Here is a 16343-nt window from a genome sequence, read left to right as displayed (position 1 = left end):
TTCCTGAAAAGCATCCACGGCCGCAGAAGACCAATTGACCACATCAGCACCCTTCTTGGTCAAATCAGTCAATGGTTTAGCAACACTAGAAAAATTAGTGATGAAGCGACGATAAAAATTAGCAAAGCCCAGGAACTTTTGCAGGCTCTTCACAGATGTCGGCTGAGTCCAATCATGAATGGCCTGGACTTTAACAGGGTCCATCTCAACAGTAGAAGGGGAAAAAATGAACCCCAAAAATGAAACCTTCTGAACTCCAAAGAGACACTTTCACCCCTTCACTAGGGTTGAGCGAAACGGATCGTTCATTTTCAAAAGTCGCCGACTTTTGGTAAAGTCGGGTTTCATGAAACCCGACCCGATCCCTGTGTGGGGTCGGCCATGCGGTACGCGACTTTCGCGCCAAAGTCGCGTTTCGTATGACGCGCTTGGCGCCATTTTTTTCAGCCAATGAAGGGGCGTGGGCAGAGTGATGACATAGGTCTTAGGGGCGTGGACGCCTATCGCCATGTTGTCGCTTGTGCGCTGTAGCGATTTGCACTGTGTAACACCAGCTTTTCAGGGACGGACGGAGGGGAGAGAGAGAGAGAGAGAGAGAGAGAGAGAGAAAAAAAAAAAGAAAAAAAAAAAAAATCCCATTGCCTTTGCATTGGGTTTCGTGTTTCGGTCGATCCTCGACTTTTCACCATAATCGGCCGATTTCACTCGACTCGACTTTTGAGATAGTCGGGTTTCGCGAAACCCGGCTCGACCCTAAAAAAGTCAAGGTCGCTCAACCCTACCCTTCACAAACAAGGAATTAGCACGAAGGACCTGGAACACCATTCTGACCTGCTTCACATGAGACTCCCAATCATCCGAAAAGACCAAAATATCATCCAAATACACAATCAGGAATTTATCCAGGTACTCTCGGAAGATGTCATGCATAAAGGACTGAAATACTGATGGAGCATTGGAAAGCCCGAATGGCATCACCAGGTACTCAAAATGGCCCTCGGGCGTATTAAATGCTGTTTTCCATTCATCGCCCCGTTTAATACGCACAAGATTATACGCCCCTCGAAGGTCTATCTTGGTAAACCAACTAGCCCCTTTAATATGAGCAAACAAGTCAGACAGCAACGGCAAAGGATACTGAAATTTGACAGTAATTTTATTAAGAAGGCGGTAATCAATACAAGGTCTCAAAGAACCATCCTTCTTGGCCACAAAAAAGAACCCTGCTCCCAACGGTGATGATGATGGGCGAATATGGCCTTTCTCCAAGGATTCCTTATATAACTCCGCATAGCGGCGTGCTCTGGCACAGATAAATTGAATAATCGGCCCTTAGGAAACTTACTACCAGGAATCAAATTAATTGCACAATCGCAATCCCTATGAGGAGGTAGGGCACTGGCTTTGGGCTCATCAAATACATCCCGATAATCCGACAAAAACTCCGGAACCTCAGAAGGAGTAGAAGACGAAATTGACAAAAATGGAACATCACCATGTACCCCCTGGCAACCCCAGCTGGACACAGACATAGATTTCCAGTCCAATACTGGATTATGGACCTGTAGCCATGGTAACCCTAAAACGACCACATCATGCAGATTATGTAACACCAAAAAACGGATATCCTCCTGATGTGCAGGAGCCATGCACATGGTCAATTGGGTCCAGTACTGAGGCTTATTCTTGGCCAAAGGCGTAGCATCAATTCCTCTCAATGGAATAGGATGCTGCAAGGGCTCCAAGAAGAAACCACAGCGCCTAGCATACTCCAAGTCCATCAAATTCAGGGCAGCGCCTGAATCCACAAATGCCATAACAGAGTAGGAAGACAAAGAACAAATCAGAGTAACGGACAATAGAAATTTTGACTGTACCGTACCAATGGTGGCAGACCTAGCGAACCGCTTAGTGCGCTTAGGACAATCGGAGATAGCATGAGTGGAATCACCACAGTAAAAACACAGCCCATTCCGACGTCTGTGTTCCTGCCGTTCAGCTCTGGTCAAAGTCCTATCACACTGCATAGGCTCAGGCCCATGCTCAGATAGTACCGCCAAATGGTGCACAGTTTTACGCTCACGCAAGCACCGATCGATCTGAATAGCCAAAGACATAGACTCATTCAGACCAGCAGGCATAGGAAATCCCACCATGACATCTTTAAGGGCTTCAGAGAGACCCTTTCTGAAGATTGCTGCCAGGGCACATTCATTCCACTGAGTGAGCACAGACCACTTTCTAAACTTCTGACAATATATCTCTGCTTCATCCTGACCCTGACACAGAGCCAGCAAGACTCTCTCTGCCTGATCCACTGAATTAGGTTCGTCATAAAGCAATCCGAGCGCCAGGAAAAACGCATCCACATCACGCAACGCCGGATCTCCTGGCGCAAGGGAAAATGCCCAGTCTTGAGGGTCACTACGTAACAAAGAAATAATGATACTTACTTGTTGAGCAGGATCACCTGAGGAGCGAGGTTTCAAAGCTAGAAACAATTTACAATTATTTTTGAAATTCAAAAACTTAGATCTATCACCAAAAAATAAATCAGGAATTGGAATCTTAGGCTCTGACATCGGATTCTGAACCACAAAATCTTGGATGTTTTGTACCCTTGTAGTGAGATTATCCATCCAAGAGGACAGACCTTGAATGTCCATGTCCACACCTGTGTTCTGAACCACCCAGAGGTAAAGGGGATAAGTGAGACAGAACACGCTGCAAAGAAAAAAAATGGGCTCAGAGCTTCACTTATCCCTCTATTGAGATGCATCAATACTTTTGGCCAGCTGTACTGTTATGATCTGGTGGTTAGGACAAATAGTGGACCTGGTAGTTAGAGCACCAGAAAAGACCTGATAGCACATTAATACAGGACAAGCTCTGGGAAGTGGAACCTCTGCTGACCGCAATCCCTAATCCTATCACGCACACTAGAAATAGCCGTGGAGCGCTCCTATCATGATCTAGGCGCCTCGTCACAGCCTCAGAACTAGCTAGCCCTAGAGATGGGAAAAATAAGCCTATCTTGCCTCAGAGAAAATTCCCCAAAGGAAAAGGCAGCCCCCCACATATATTGACTGTGAGTAAGATGAAATCACAAACGCAGAGATGAAATAGATTTAGCAAAGAGAGGCCCGACTTACTAAACAGACAGAAGATAGGAAAGGTCACTTTGCAGTCAGCAAAAAACCCTACAAAAGCCACACAGAGAGTGCAGGGAAAAATACCTTCCACACCGACTAACGGAGCAGAGGCGACCCTCTGCGTCCCAGAGCTTCCAGCAAGCAAGGCAAAATTCACATAAGCATGCTGGACAGAAAAAATAGCAAACAATAAAAAAGCAAAGCAAAACTTAGCTTCTGCTGGAGGAAACAGGTAACCAGGAAGATCCAGGAGCGAACTAGACCAATGCTACAACATTGACAGCTGGCATCGGACAAGGATCCAAGTGGAGTTAAATAGAGCAGCCCACTAATGAATTAGCCTCGTCACCTGTAGAAGGAAACTCAGAAACACCCACAGGCATCAGAGAAAGTCCATGGACAGAACCAGCCGAAGTACCATTCATGACCACAGGAGGGAGCCCGAAAACAGAATTCACAAAAGGTATGTCTCTATCAGTTTTTTACATCGAGAGACTGAAATTCTTGCCCATTTTTCCTTGGCAAACAGCTCGAGCTCAGTGAGGTTTGATGGAGATCGTTTGTGAACAGCAGTTTTCAGCTCTTTCCACAGATTCTCGATTGGATTGAGGTCTGGACTTTGACTTGGCCATTCTAACACCTGGATACGTTTATTTGTGAACCATTCCATTGTAGATTTTGCTTTATGTTTGGGATCATTGTCTTATTGGAAGACAAATCTCCGTCCCAGTCTCAGGTCTTTTGCAGACTCCAACAGATTTTCTTCAAGAATGGTCCTGTATTTGGCTCCATCCATCTTCCCATCAATTTTAACAATCTTCCCTGTCCCTGCTGAAGAAAAGCAGGCCCAAACCATGATGCTGCTTCCAACATGTTTGACAGTGGGGATGGTGTGTTCAGGGTGATGAGCTGTGTTGCCTTTGCGCCAAACATATCGTTTGCCATTGTTGTCAAAAAGTTTGATTCTGGTTTAATCTGACCAGAGCACCTTCTTTCACATGGTTGGTGTGTCCCAGGTGGCTTGTTGCAAACTTTAAACAACACTTTTTATGGATGTCTTTGAGAAATGGCTTTCTTCTTGCCACTGTTCCATAAAGGCCAGATTTGTGCAGTGTACGACTGATTGTTGTCCTATGGACAGACTTTCCCACCTCCGCTGTAGATTTCTGCAGTTCATTCAGAGTGATCATGGGCCTCGGCTGCATCTCTGATCAGTCTTCTCTTTGTTTGAGATGAAAGTTTAGAGGGATGGCTGGGTCTTGGTAGATTTGCAGTGGTATGATGCTCCTTCCATTTCAATATGATCGCTTGCACCGTGCTCCTTGGGATGTTTAATGTTTTGGAAATCATTTTGTATCCAAATCCGGCATTAAACTTCTCCACAACAGTATCACGGACCATCCTGTTGTGTTCCTTGGTCTTCATGATGCTCTCTGTGCTTCAAACAGAACCATATTTCGGTGGCGGAAATTTGATACATCTTAATAGGCTATGTGAAATCCCATGCACATTCTGGATATTGAAAACCTATTAGGATGGGTTCCAGCACCAAGTCTGCCAGATGTGAACATACCACTCTACATCTCTATCAATAATATATTATTAACTAATGACTGTGGTACATTTAGTATGAAATAATAAATGAGATCATGATTTTATGTGCATTAAATAAAGGAACGAGAATGACAAAAAGAGAAAAATTGCTTCTTTCAGCTGTATTTGAAACACAAAGTCTTTACATCTGGTTTCTAGGGTTTTTTTCCCAATTAAATTACCTCTTCAGTATAGCTGAAGAAAAGTCCACAACAATTATCCAATTCTGCACTTTGTCAAACATACTTGCTGACTAATTCCAGGTTAAATGTGATAATGATCCAATTTTGGGTTGATAGATAGACTTTCTGCTACAAATGTAGCATGACTGCATGCTTCTGGAGCTATGGGACATCGAAACAATGAGAGAAACTGGAACTAATTGACATATATATATGACATCATTATAAGATGAAAGAGATCTTCAGTCACATGTGAGGGAAATAAGGTAATGATTGCTTATAAAGTTTGTACAACCAAACTGTGTTATCAAATTAAGTCGTTACTTATCTACAATGTTTTCTTGAAATACTTGGAAAAACAACCTGACATATATTGTTAAGGGGAAAAGTCACAGGAAACTAAGGAGATTTATTTATTTGATAAATGCTGTGTTTTACAGTAGCAGAGCACATGTTTAGTCCAAGTCCGACAGCTGGGAGAAGCTTTAGAAATGACTTCCATAAAACCTGGACTGACAAATATTATTCATAATTCGAGTGATCGTCCAATAAACACACCTGCTATCCTACAATCCACCATATGTTTGTCTGATCATAAGAAATCAATGTACAAGAAAAAATAGAATGTTCATATGTAAAGTGCTGAGATGATGGCTACATGGTTCTGTGCCAGGTTGTGCGATATGTGGGTTTTCTTTCCTGGTTCCTGGCACCAAAGGGCCTACTTGCTGGGGTGCAGAATGGGACAAAATGATTCTTGCAAGGGTGTGTTCACAGAGATTTTCTTAGAGACAAAAATATTTCTAGTGGAAACCACCTTAGGAATTGCAACGTTTTTTGTGGGTTTTTGAGGAGTTTTCAAGAAATTTTGAAGTCTTCTCTAAGAGGTTTTTTTCCTAAAGCTATTTTGAAGCTTTTTGGTTGGACAGTATCTAGTTTGGAGCAGATTACATCTGGATTCATTTCAAAGAGGTGATATGCTCTTTCTTTTTTTTCCATTAGGTATTTTTCAAAGTCAGATGCAAAATAAAATGCTGAAAAAGCAGAACATTTGACCAACAAATGGTTTTGCGATAGAAAAAAATAGGAAAAGTCTTTCAGGCAATTTCAGGTTTTCAATTTCCACAAAAATTTAGAATAACCAATAAATTTGGTTCAACTTCAAAATTGTGTTCTACTTGTTGTTGATTCTTCACCAAAAATTTACATTTGGTATCTTTATGTTTGAAGCATGATATGTGGGAAAAGGTTGAAAAGTTCCAGGGGGCCGAATACTTTCACAAGGCACTGTACTTCTCCATTCTTTGTAGCTGGGAAAACTTTTTAAACAAGCAGTGTATCAAATATTTATATATGTTTGCTTATATTTTATCTTTTTGTTAACATTCGTTGTGCATTGTATATATGTAATGAGGGTGGTTGGTTAGAGTGGGACCCCCCATACACGTTAAATACCATATATACTTGAGTATAAGCCGAGATTTTCAGCCCATTTTTTTGGGCTGAAAGTCCCCCTCTCGGCTTATACTCGAGTCATTCCCAGGGGTCGGCAGGGGAGGGGGAGAGGGGGCTGTGTAATTATACTTACCTGCTCCTGGCACGGTCCCTGCAGGTCCCTGGCTTCCCCAGCACCGGCAGCTTCTTCCTGTACTGAGCGGTCACATGGTACCACTCATTACAGTAATGAATATGCGGCTCCACCTCCCATAGAGGTGGAGCCGCATATTCATTACTGTAATGAGTGGTAACGGTGACCGCTCAGTACAGGATGAAGCTGCAGCGTCGGGGAAGCAGGGACAGCACAGCGCCAGGAGCAGGTGAGTATAACGGGGAGGGGGAGCTGTGTGCTACGCGATATTCACCTGCTCCCCGTTCCGGGCGCCGCTCCGTCTTCAGCGTGTTCTGCAGTGACGCTCAGGTCAGAGGGCACGGTGATGTGGTTAGTGCGCGCCCTCTGCCTGAACGTCAGTGCAGGAGACGCTGAACGAGGAGCAGGTGAATATTGAAAGTGCCGAAGGCCTGAGCAATGGAGAGGTGAGTATGTGATTTATTTATTTTTATTGCAGCAACATCAAATGGGGCAAGCGTCTGTATGGAGCATCTATGGGGCCATAACGTTTGTGCAGCACTATGTGGGGCCATAACGTTTGTGCAGCACTATATTGGGCCATAAAGTTTGTGCAGCACTACATGGGGCAAGTGTTTGTATGGAGCATCTATGGGGCCATAACATTTGTGCAGCACTATATGGGGCAAGTGTCTGTATGGGGCCATAATTAACATTTGTGGAGCATTATGGCATATGGGCCAAGTGTCTGTATGGAGCATCTTATGGGGCCATAATCAAGGTTTGTGCAGCACTATATGGGGCAAATATCTTTATGGAGCATCTTATGGGGCCATAATCAGCATTTGTGCAGCATTATATTGGGCAAATTTGTCTATGGAGCATCTTATGGGGCCATTATTAACCTTTATGCAGGATTATATGGGGCATATTTTAATATGGAGCATCTTATGGGGCCATCATAAACTTTATGGAGCATTATATGGGGCTCTTGATTCAATATGGATATTCAAAAACACTTAACCTACTGATGTCTCAATTAACCCCTTCATGACCCAGCCTATTTTGACCTTAAAGACCTTGCCGTTTTTTGCAATTCTGACCAGTGTCCCTTCATGAGGTAATAACTCAGGAACGCTTCAATGGATCCTAGCGGTTCTGAGATTGTTTTTTCGTGACATATTGGGCTTCATGTTAGTGGTAAATTTAGGTCAATAAATTCTGCGTTTATTTGTGATAGAAACGGAAATTTGGCGAAAATTTTGAAAATTTCGCAATTTTCACATTTTGAATTTTTATTCTGTTAAACCAGAGAGTTATGTGATACAAAATAGTTAATAAATAACATTTCCCACACGTCTACTTTACATCAGCACAATTTTGGAAACAAAATTTTTTTTTGCTAGGAAGTTATAAGGGTTAAAATTTGACCAGCGATTTCTCATTTTTACAACGAAATTTACAAAACCATTTTTTTTAGGGACCACCTCACATTTGAAGTCAGTTTGAGGGGTCTATATGGCTGAAAATACCCAAAAGTGACACCATTCTAAAAACTGCACCCCTCAAGGTGCACAAAACCACATTCAAGAAGTTTATTAACCCTTCAGGTGCTTCACAGCAGCAGAAGCAACATGGAAGGAAAAAATGAACATTTAACTTTTTAGTCACAAAAATGATTTTTCAGCAACAATTTTTTTATTTTCCCAATGGTAAAAGGAGAAACTGAACCACGTACGTTGTTGTCCAATTTGTCCTGAGTACGCTGATACCTCATATGTGGGGGTAAACCACTGTTTGGGCGCACGGCAGGGCTTGGAAGGAGAAGGAGCGCCATTTGACTTTTTGAATGAAAAATTGGCTGCACTCTTTAGCGGACACCATGTCACATTTGGAGAGCCCCCGTGTGCCTAAAAATTGGAGCTCCCCCACAAGTGACCCCATTTTGGAAACTAGACGCCCCAAGGAACTTATCTAGATGCATAGTGAGCCCTTTAAACCCCCAGGTGCTTCACAAATTGATCCGTAAAAATGAAAAAGTACTTTTTTTTCACAAAAAAATTCTTTTAGCCTCAATTTTTTCATTTTCACATGGACAACAGGATAAAATGGATCCTAAAATTTGTTTGGCAATTTCTCCTGAGTACACCGATACTTCACATGTGGGGGTAAACCACTGTTTGGGCACATGGTAAGGCTCGGAAGGGAAGGAGCGCCATTTGACTTTTTGAATGAAAAATTATCTCCATCGATAGCGGACACCATGTCGCGTTTGGAGAGACCCTGTGTGCTTAAACATTGGAGCTCCCCCACAAGTGACCTCATTTTGGAAACTGGACCCCCCAAGGAACTTATCTAGATGCCTAGTGAGCACTTTAAACCCTCAGGTGCTTCACAAATTGATCCGTAAAAATGAAAAAGTACTTTTTTTTCACAAAAAATGTATTTTCGCCTCAATTTTTTCATTTTCACATGGGCAATAGGATAAAATGGATCCTAAAATTTGTTGAGCAATTTCTCCCGAGTACGCCGATACCTCATATGTGGGGGTAAACCACTGTTTGGGCACACGGCAGGGCTCGGAAGGGAAGGCGCGCCTTTTAACTTTTTGAATGGAAAATTAGCTCCAATTGTTAGCGGACACCATGTCGCATTTGGAGAGCCCCTGTGTGCCTATGCAATGGAGCTCCCCCACAAGTGACCCCATTTTGGAAACTAGACCCCCCAAGGAACTTATCTAGATGCATACTGAGCACTTTAAACCCCCAGGTGCTTCACAGAAGTTTATAATGCAGAGCCATGAAAATAAAAAATAATTTTTCTTTTCTCAAAAATGATTTTTTAGCCTGGAATTTCCTATTTTGCCAATGGTAATAGGAGAAATTGGACCACAAATGTTGTTGTCCAGTTTGTCCTGAGTATGCAGATACCCCATATGTGGGGGTAAACCACTGTTTGGGCGCACGGCAGGGCTCAGAAGGGAAGGCACGCCATTTGGCTTTTTAAATGGAAAATTATCTCCAATCATTAGCGGACACCATGTCGCGTTTGGAGAGCCCCTGTGTGCCTAAACATTGGAGATCCCCCACAAATTACCCCATTTTGGAAACTAGACCCCCAAAGGAACTAATCTAGATGTGTAGTGAGCACTTTGAACCCTCAAGTGCTTCACAGAAGTTTATAACGCAGAGCCATGAAAATAAAAAAAAAAAATTATTTTCTCAAAAATGAATTTTAGCCCGCAATTTTTTATTTTCCCAAGGGTAACAGGAGAAATTTGACCCCAAAAGTTGTTGTCCAGTTTCTCCTGAGTACGCTGATACCCCATATGTGGGGGTAAACCACTGTTTAGGCACATGCTGGGGCTCGGAAGTGAAGTAGTGACGTTTTGAAATGCAGACTTTGATGGAATGCTCTGCGGGCGTCACGTTGCGTTTGCAGAGCCCCTGATGTGGCTAAACAGTAGAAACCCCCCACAAGTGACCCCATTTTGGAAACTAGACCCCGAAAGGAACTTATCTAGATGTGAGGTGAGCACTTTGAACCCCCAAGTGCTTCACAGAAGTTAATAACACAGAGCAGTGAAAATAATAAATACGTTTTCTTTCCTCAAAAATAATTTTTTAGCCCAGAATTTTTTATTTTCCCAAGGGTTACAGGAGAAATTGGACCACAAAAGTTGTTGTCCAGTTTCTCCTGAGTACGCTGATACCCCATGTGTGGGGGTAAACCACTGTTTGGGCACACGTGGGGGCTCAGAAGGGAAGTAGTGACTTTTGAAATGCAGACTTTGATGGAATGGTCTGCGGGCGTCACATTGCGTTTGCAGAGCCCCTGGTGTGCCTAAACAGTAGAAACCCCCCACAAGTGACCCCATTTTGGAAACTAGACCCCCAAAGGAACTTATCTAGATGTGTGGTGAGAACTTTCAACCCCCAAGTGCTTTACAGAAGTTTATGACGCAGAGCCGTGAAAATAATAAATACGTTTTCTTTCCTCAAAAATAATTTTTTAGCCCAGAATTTTTTATTTTCCCAAGGGTTACAGGAGAAATTGGACCACAAAAGTTGTTGTCCAGTTTCTCCTGAGTACGCTGATGCCCCATGTGTGGGGGTAAACCACTGTTTGGGCACACGTGGGGGCTCAGAAGGGAAGTAGTGACTTTTGAAATGCAGACTTTGATGGAATGGTCTGCGGGCGTCACGTTGCGTTTGCAGAGCCCCTGGTGTGCCTAAACAGTAGAAACCCCCCACAAGTGACCCCATTTTGGAAACTAGACCCCCCAAGGAACTTATCTAGATATGTGGTGAGCACTTTGAACCCCCAAGTGCTTCACAGACGTTTACAACGCAGAGCCGTGAAAATAAAAAATCATTTTTCTTTCCTCAAAAATGATGTTTTAGCAAGCAATTTTTTATTTTTCAAGGGTAACAGGAGAAATTGGACCCCAGTAATTGTTGCGCAGTTTGTCCTGAGTATGCTGGTACCCCATATGTGGGGGTAAACCACTGTTTGGGCACACGTCGGGGTTCGGAAGTGAGGGAGCACCATTTGAATTTTTGAATACAAGATTGGCTGGAATCAATGGTGGCGCCATGTTGCGTTTGGAGACCCCCTGAAGTGCCTAAACAGTGGAAACCCCTCAATTCTACCTCCAACACACCCCTAACCCTTATCCCAACTGTAGCCGTAACCCTAATCACAACCCTAACCCCAACACACCCCTAACCACAACCCTAACCCCAACACACCCCTAACCCTAACCACAACCCTAATTCCAACCCAACTCTAAGGCTATGTGCCAACGTTGCGGATTCGTATGAGATTTTTCAGCATCATTTTTGAAAAATCCGCGGGTAAAAGGCACTGCGTTTTACCTGTGGATTTACCGTGGATTTCCAGTGTTTTTTGTGCGGATTTCACCTGTGGATTCCTATTGAGGAACAGGTGTAAAACGCTGCGGAATCCGCACAAAGAATTGGCATGCTGTGGAAAATACAACGCAGCGTTCCCGCGCGGTATTTTCTGCACCATGGGCACAGCGGATTTGGTTTTCCATATGTTTACATGGTACTGTAAACCCGATGGAACACTGCTGCGGATCCGCAGCGGCCAATCCGCACCGTGTGCACATAGCCTAATTCTAAAGGTATGTGCACACGCTGCGGAAAACGCTGCGGATCCGCAGCAGTTTCCCATGAGTTTACAGTTCAATGTGAACCTATGGGAACCAAAAATCGCTGTACACATGCTGCGGAAAAACTGCACGGAAACGCAGCGGTTTACATTCCGCAGCATGTCACTTCTTTCTGCGGATTCCGCAGCGGTTTTAGAACTGCTCCAATAGAAAATCGCAGTTGTAAAACCGCAGTGAAATGCGCAGAAAAACCGCGGTAAATCCACGATAAATCGGCAGCGGTTTAGCACTGTGGATTTTTCAAATCCGCTGCGGAAAAATCCGCATAGGACCAGAATACGTGTGCACATACCGAAACCCTAACCCTAGCCCTAACCCTACCCCTAACCCTACCCCTACCCCTAACCCTAGCCCTAACCCTACCCCTACCCCTAACCCTACCCCTAACCCTAACCCTACCCCTAACCCTAACCCTACCCCTAACCCTAACCCTAGTTCTTACCCCAACCTTAGTGAAAAAAAAAAAAATTCTTTATTTTTTTTATTGTCCCTATCTATGGGGGTGACAAAGGGGGGGGTCATTTACTATTTTTTTTATTTTGATCACTGAGATAGGATATATCTCAGTGATCAAAATTCACTCTGGAACGAATCTGCCGGCCGGCAGATTCGGCGGGCGCACTGCACATGCGCCCGCCATTTTGGAAGATGGCGGCGCCCAGGAAAGAAGACGGACGGACCTCGGGCGGCCAGGTAAGTATAAGGGGGGGGGAGATCAGGGCACGGGGGGGGCGTCGGAGCACGGGGGGGTGGATCGGATCATGGGGGGGGTGGATCGGAACACGGGAGGGAGGATTGGAGCACGGGGGAGGATTGGAGCACGGGGTGAGGGATCGCTGTGCGGGGGGGGTGGATCGGAGCACGGGGGGGGGTCGCTGTGTGCGGGGGGGGGGGGGGATCGGAGTGCGGGGGGGTTTGATTGCAGCACAGGGGGTGTGATTGGTGCACGGGGAAGCGGACAGGAGGACGGGGGAGCGGAGCACAGGATGGAGGGGAGCGGACCACAGATCGGGGGGCTGGGGGGGCGATCGGAGGGGTGGGGTGGGTGCACATAAGTGTTTCCAGCCATGGCCGATGATATTGCAGCATCGGCCATGGCTGGATTGTAATATTTCACCAGTTTTTTAGGTGAAATATTACAAATCGCTCTGATTGGCAGTTTCACTTTCAACAGCCAATCAGAGCGATCGTAGCCACGAGGGGGTGAAGCCACCCCCCCTGGGCTAAACTACCACTCCCCCTGTCCCTGCAGATCGGGTGAAATGGGAGTTAACCCTTTCACCCGGCCTGCAGGGACGCGATCTTTCCATGACGCATATGCTGCGTCATGGGTCGGAATGGCACCGACTTTCATGACGCAGCGTATGCGTCAAAGGTCGGGAAGGGGTTAATTTTACTTTTATTGGTATCTATTTTTACTTTTGACATTTACCTGTAGCTGCTGCATTTCCCACCCTAGGCTTATACTTGAGTCATTAAGTTTTCCCAGTTTTTTGTGGCAAAATTAGGGGGGTCGGCTTATACTCGGGTCGGCTTATACTTGAGTATATACGGTAACTGTTAGATGAACAATGATCTGAATGGCTATACACAGGAGCACTTGCTCTCTGCTGGGCATTCATGTGCTATGTATATACATTTAAATCTATAAATTAGAAATAAACAGAAAATGCAACTACAGTACACCTATAAAAGTGAGTAGACCCCTCATATTTTTGTGAATATCTTATTATATCCTTTCATTTGACAACACTGAAAATATGACACTTTGCTACAATGTAAAGTAGTCAATGTACAGCTTGCATAACAGTGTAAATTTGGTGTATCCTCTAAATAACTCAACACACAGCCACATGACAAAAGTGAGTACATCCCTAAGTGAAAATGGTCAAATTGTGCTCAAATCGCTATTCTTACAGGGATATCTGCAAGCGCCACTGATATATTTGATCAAATTTTCATGCTCTAAATCCCAGATATGATTGAAGAAATGGATAGCTTCTTGCCTCGACACTCAATGTTTTTTCTTTGATGCCACCAGCACAGAGACGACAGGTGATTATGATGTTGTATCATATTGAATACTAAGGAAAGCTTAGATCCGCATGTCACCAAATGATCTTTCATACACAGACACTATTTCAACCTATGCTGCTATGAAATATTTTACCAAGCCAGCATAACATGTATTAGGGTACATACTTCACATACTGTATGTAAATGATAATTGCACTGACTGTGCTTAAAAGCCATTCAAATATTAATTCAGCTATTGAATGCTTTTTTATGGCACTATGCCACATGTAACAGGCTGACGGTGTCTTATTAGTTCAACAAGACAACATATGGTTTAGTTATAACATTGAACAAGAGCTCAATCATTAATTGTGGAAGTAATGGTAGTTCGCTGTGTGTGGCTTTGAGAGCCGTATGACATGAGAAGAGCAAAGATGTTGTGCATCTCACTGTTACTCCCTGTGAGTGTTCCAGCCCCTACTAATAAGATGTCAGTGTTTAAATATTGGTGGCAGAAAGTAAATACCGTATATACTCGAGTATAAGCCGACCCGAGTATAAGCCGACCCCCCTAATTTTGCCACAAAAAACTGGGAAAACTTATTGACTCGAGTATAAGCCTAGGGTAGAAAATGCAGCAGCTACCGGTGAATTTCAAAAATAAAAATAGATGCTCCATACCGTTCATTATTGCCCCATAGATGCTCCATATACAACTGTGCTATATAGAATGCTCTGCACCGTTCATTATTGCCCCATAGATGCTCCATAGAAAGCTGTGCTATATAGAATGCTCTGCACCGTTCATTATTGCCCCATAGATGCTCCTTATAAAGCTGTGCCATATATAATGCTCTGCACCGTTGATTATGGCCCCATAGATGCTCCTTATAATGCTGTGCCATATATGCTCTGCACCTTTGATTATGGCCCCATAGGTGCTCCTTATAATGCTGTGCCACATATGCTCTGCACCTTTGATTATGGCCCCATATATGCTCTGCACCTTTGATTATGGCCCCATATATGCTCTGCACCTTTGATTATGGCCCCATATATGCTCTGCACCTTTGATTATGGCCCCATATATGCTCTGCACCTTTGATTATGGCCCCATATATGCTCTGCACCTTTGATTATGGCCCCATATATGCTCTGCACCTTTGTTTATGGCCCCATATATGCTCTGCACCATTGATTATGGCCCCATATATGCTCTGCACCATTGATTATGGCCCCATATATGCTCTGCACCTTTGATTATGGCCCCATATATGCTCTGCACCATTGATTATGGCCCCATATATGCTCTGCACCTTTGATTATGGCCCCATAGGTGCTCCTTATAATGCTGTGCCATATATAATGCTGCTGCAACAAAAAAAAAAAAAATCACATACTCACCTCTCTTCTCAGGACGCCGGCGCTTTCAATAATTACCTGCTCCTCGTGTGGCTCAGTCTCCAGCGCTGACGCTCAGCAGAGGGCGCGCACTGACTACGTCACAGCGCCCTCTAACCTGAGCGTCACTGCTGGAGGACGCTGCAGACGGAGCCGCACCGGAGCGAGGAGCAGGTAATTATCGCGCTGCGCTCCCCTTACCTGCTGCGGCGTGGTCCCTGCAGTCCCTGGCTTCTCCGGCGCTGCAGCTTCTTCCTGTAATTGAGCGGTCACATGGCACCGATCATTACAGCAATGAATATGCGGCTCCTCCCCTATGGGGGTGGAGCTGCCTATTCATTGCTGTAATGAGCGGTGCCATGTGACCGCTCAGTACAGGAAGAATCTGCAGAGGCGGGGAAGCCAGGGACTGCAGGGACCGCGCCGCAGCAGGCAAGTATGATTACACAGCCCCCGCTCCCCCTCACCTGCCGACCTCCGGGTATATGACTCGAGTATAAGCCGAGAGGGGGACTTTCAGCCCAAAAAATGGGCTGAAAATCTCGGCTTATACTCGAGTATATACGGTATGTATTGAATTTTCTTCCCCATGCTCGTTGTCAGGATATTTGTCCCAATGTACGTTTCGCCAGACAAATGGCTTCTTCTGGGGAAACAAGAAAGTGTGCACTTTTAATGTGTGACACAAAGGTGATAGCACATTTGGATGTGAGTCTAGAATTATTTTATGAAATGTAATATTAGTTATATTACCGTATATTGTTTATTCACATTACTTTGCATCACTTGTTCTTGACCTTCATTATTTAATAAAACTTTACAGCGAAAATACAAAATATAGATCCATAAATTTATATTTTTCATTATGATTTATAAAGATGTATAAAGATTAAAAGAGTCATTTGGATTTAATTCATTTAATATTGTTATAAGCAGAAGAAAGTAATTATGAATAACAGAATTTGTCCGGTTCCCCTCCTTTTAAATCATTTGATAAGGTTTTAGACAAATGTAGCGTTATTAGAGTGGAAGGATGACTTGCACACGAGGGATCGAAAGAAAAATTGATTATAATGGAAAAAGGTGCTGGACACATTTTTTTCTGCAAAAGGAGATAAGAGAATCTTGTTATTTGAGATCTTTCAATATGTTTTTGACCTCTTTATAATAAGCTCTAAAGGTACCGTCACACTAAGCGACGCTGCAGCGATACCGACAACGATCCGGATCGCTGC

The sequence above is a fragment of the Ranitomeya imitator genome, chromosome 3 (genome assembly GCF_032444005.1).
Source record: "Ranitomeya imitator isolate aRanImi1 chromosome 3, aRanImi1.pri, whole genome shotgun sequence".
Lineage (NCBI taxonomy): Eukaryota > Metazoa > Chordata > Amphibia > Anura > Dendrobatidae > Ranitomeya > Ranitomeya imitator.
The sequence above is the reverse complement of the archived record's forward strand: the minus strand, read 5'-3'. Positions refer to the sequence as shown.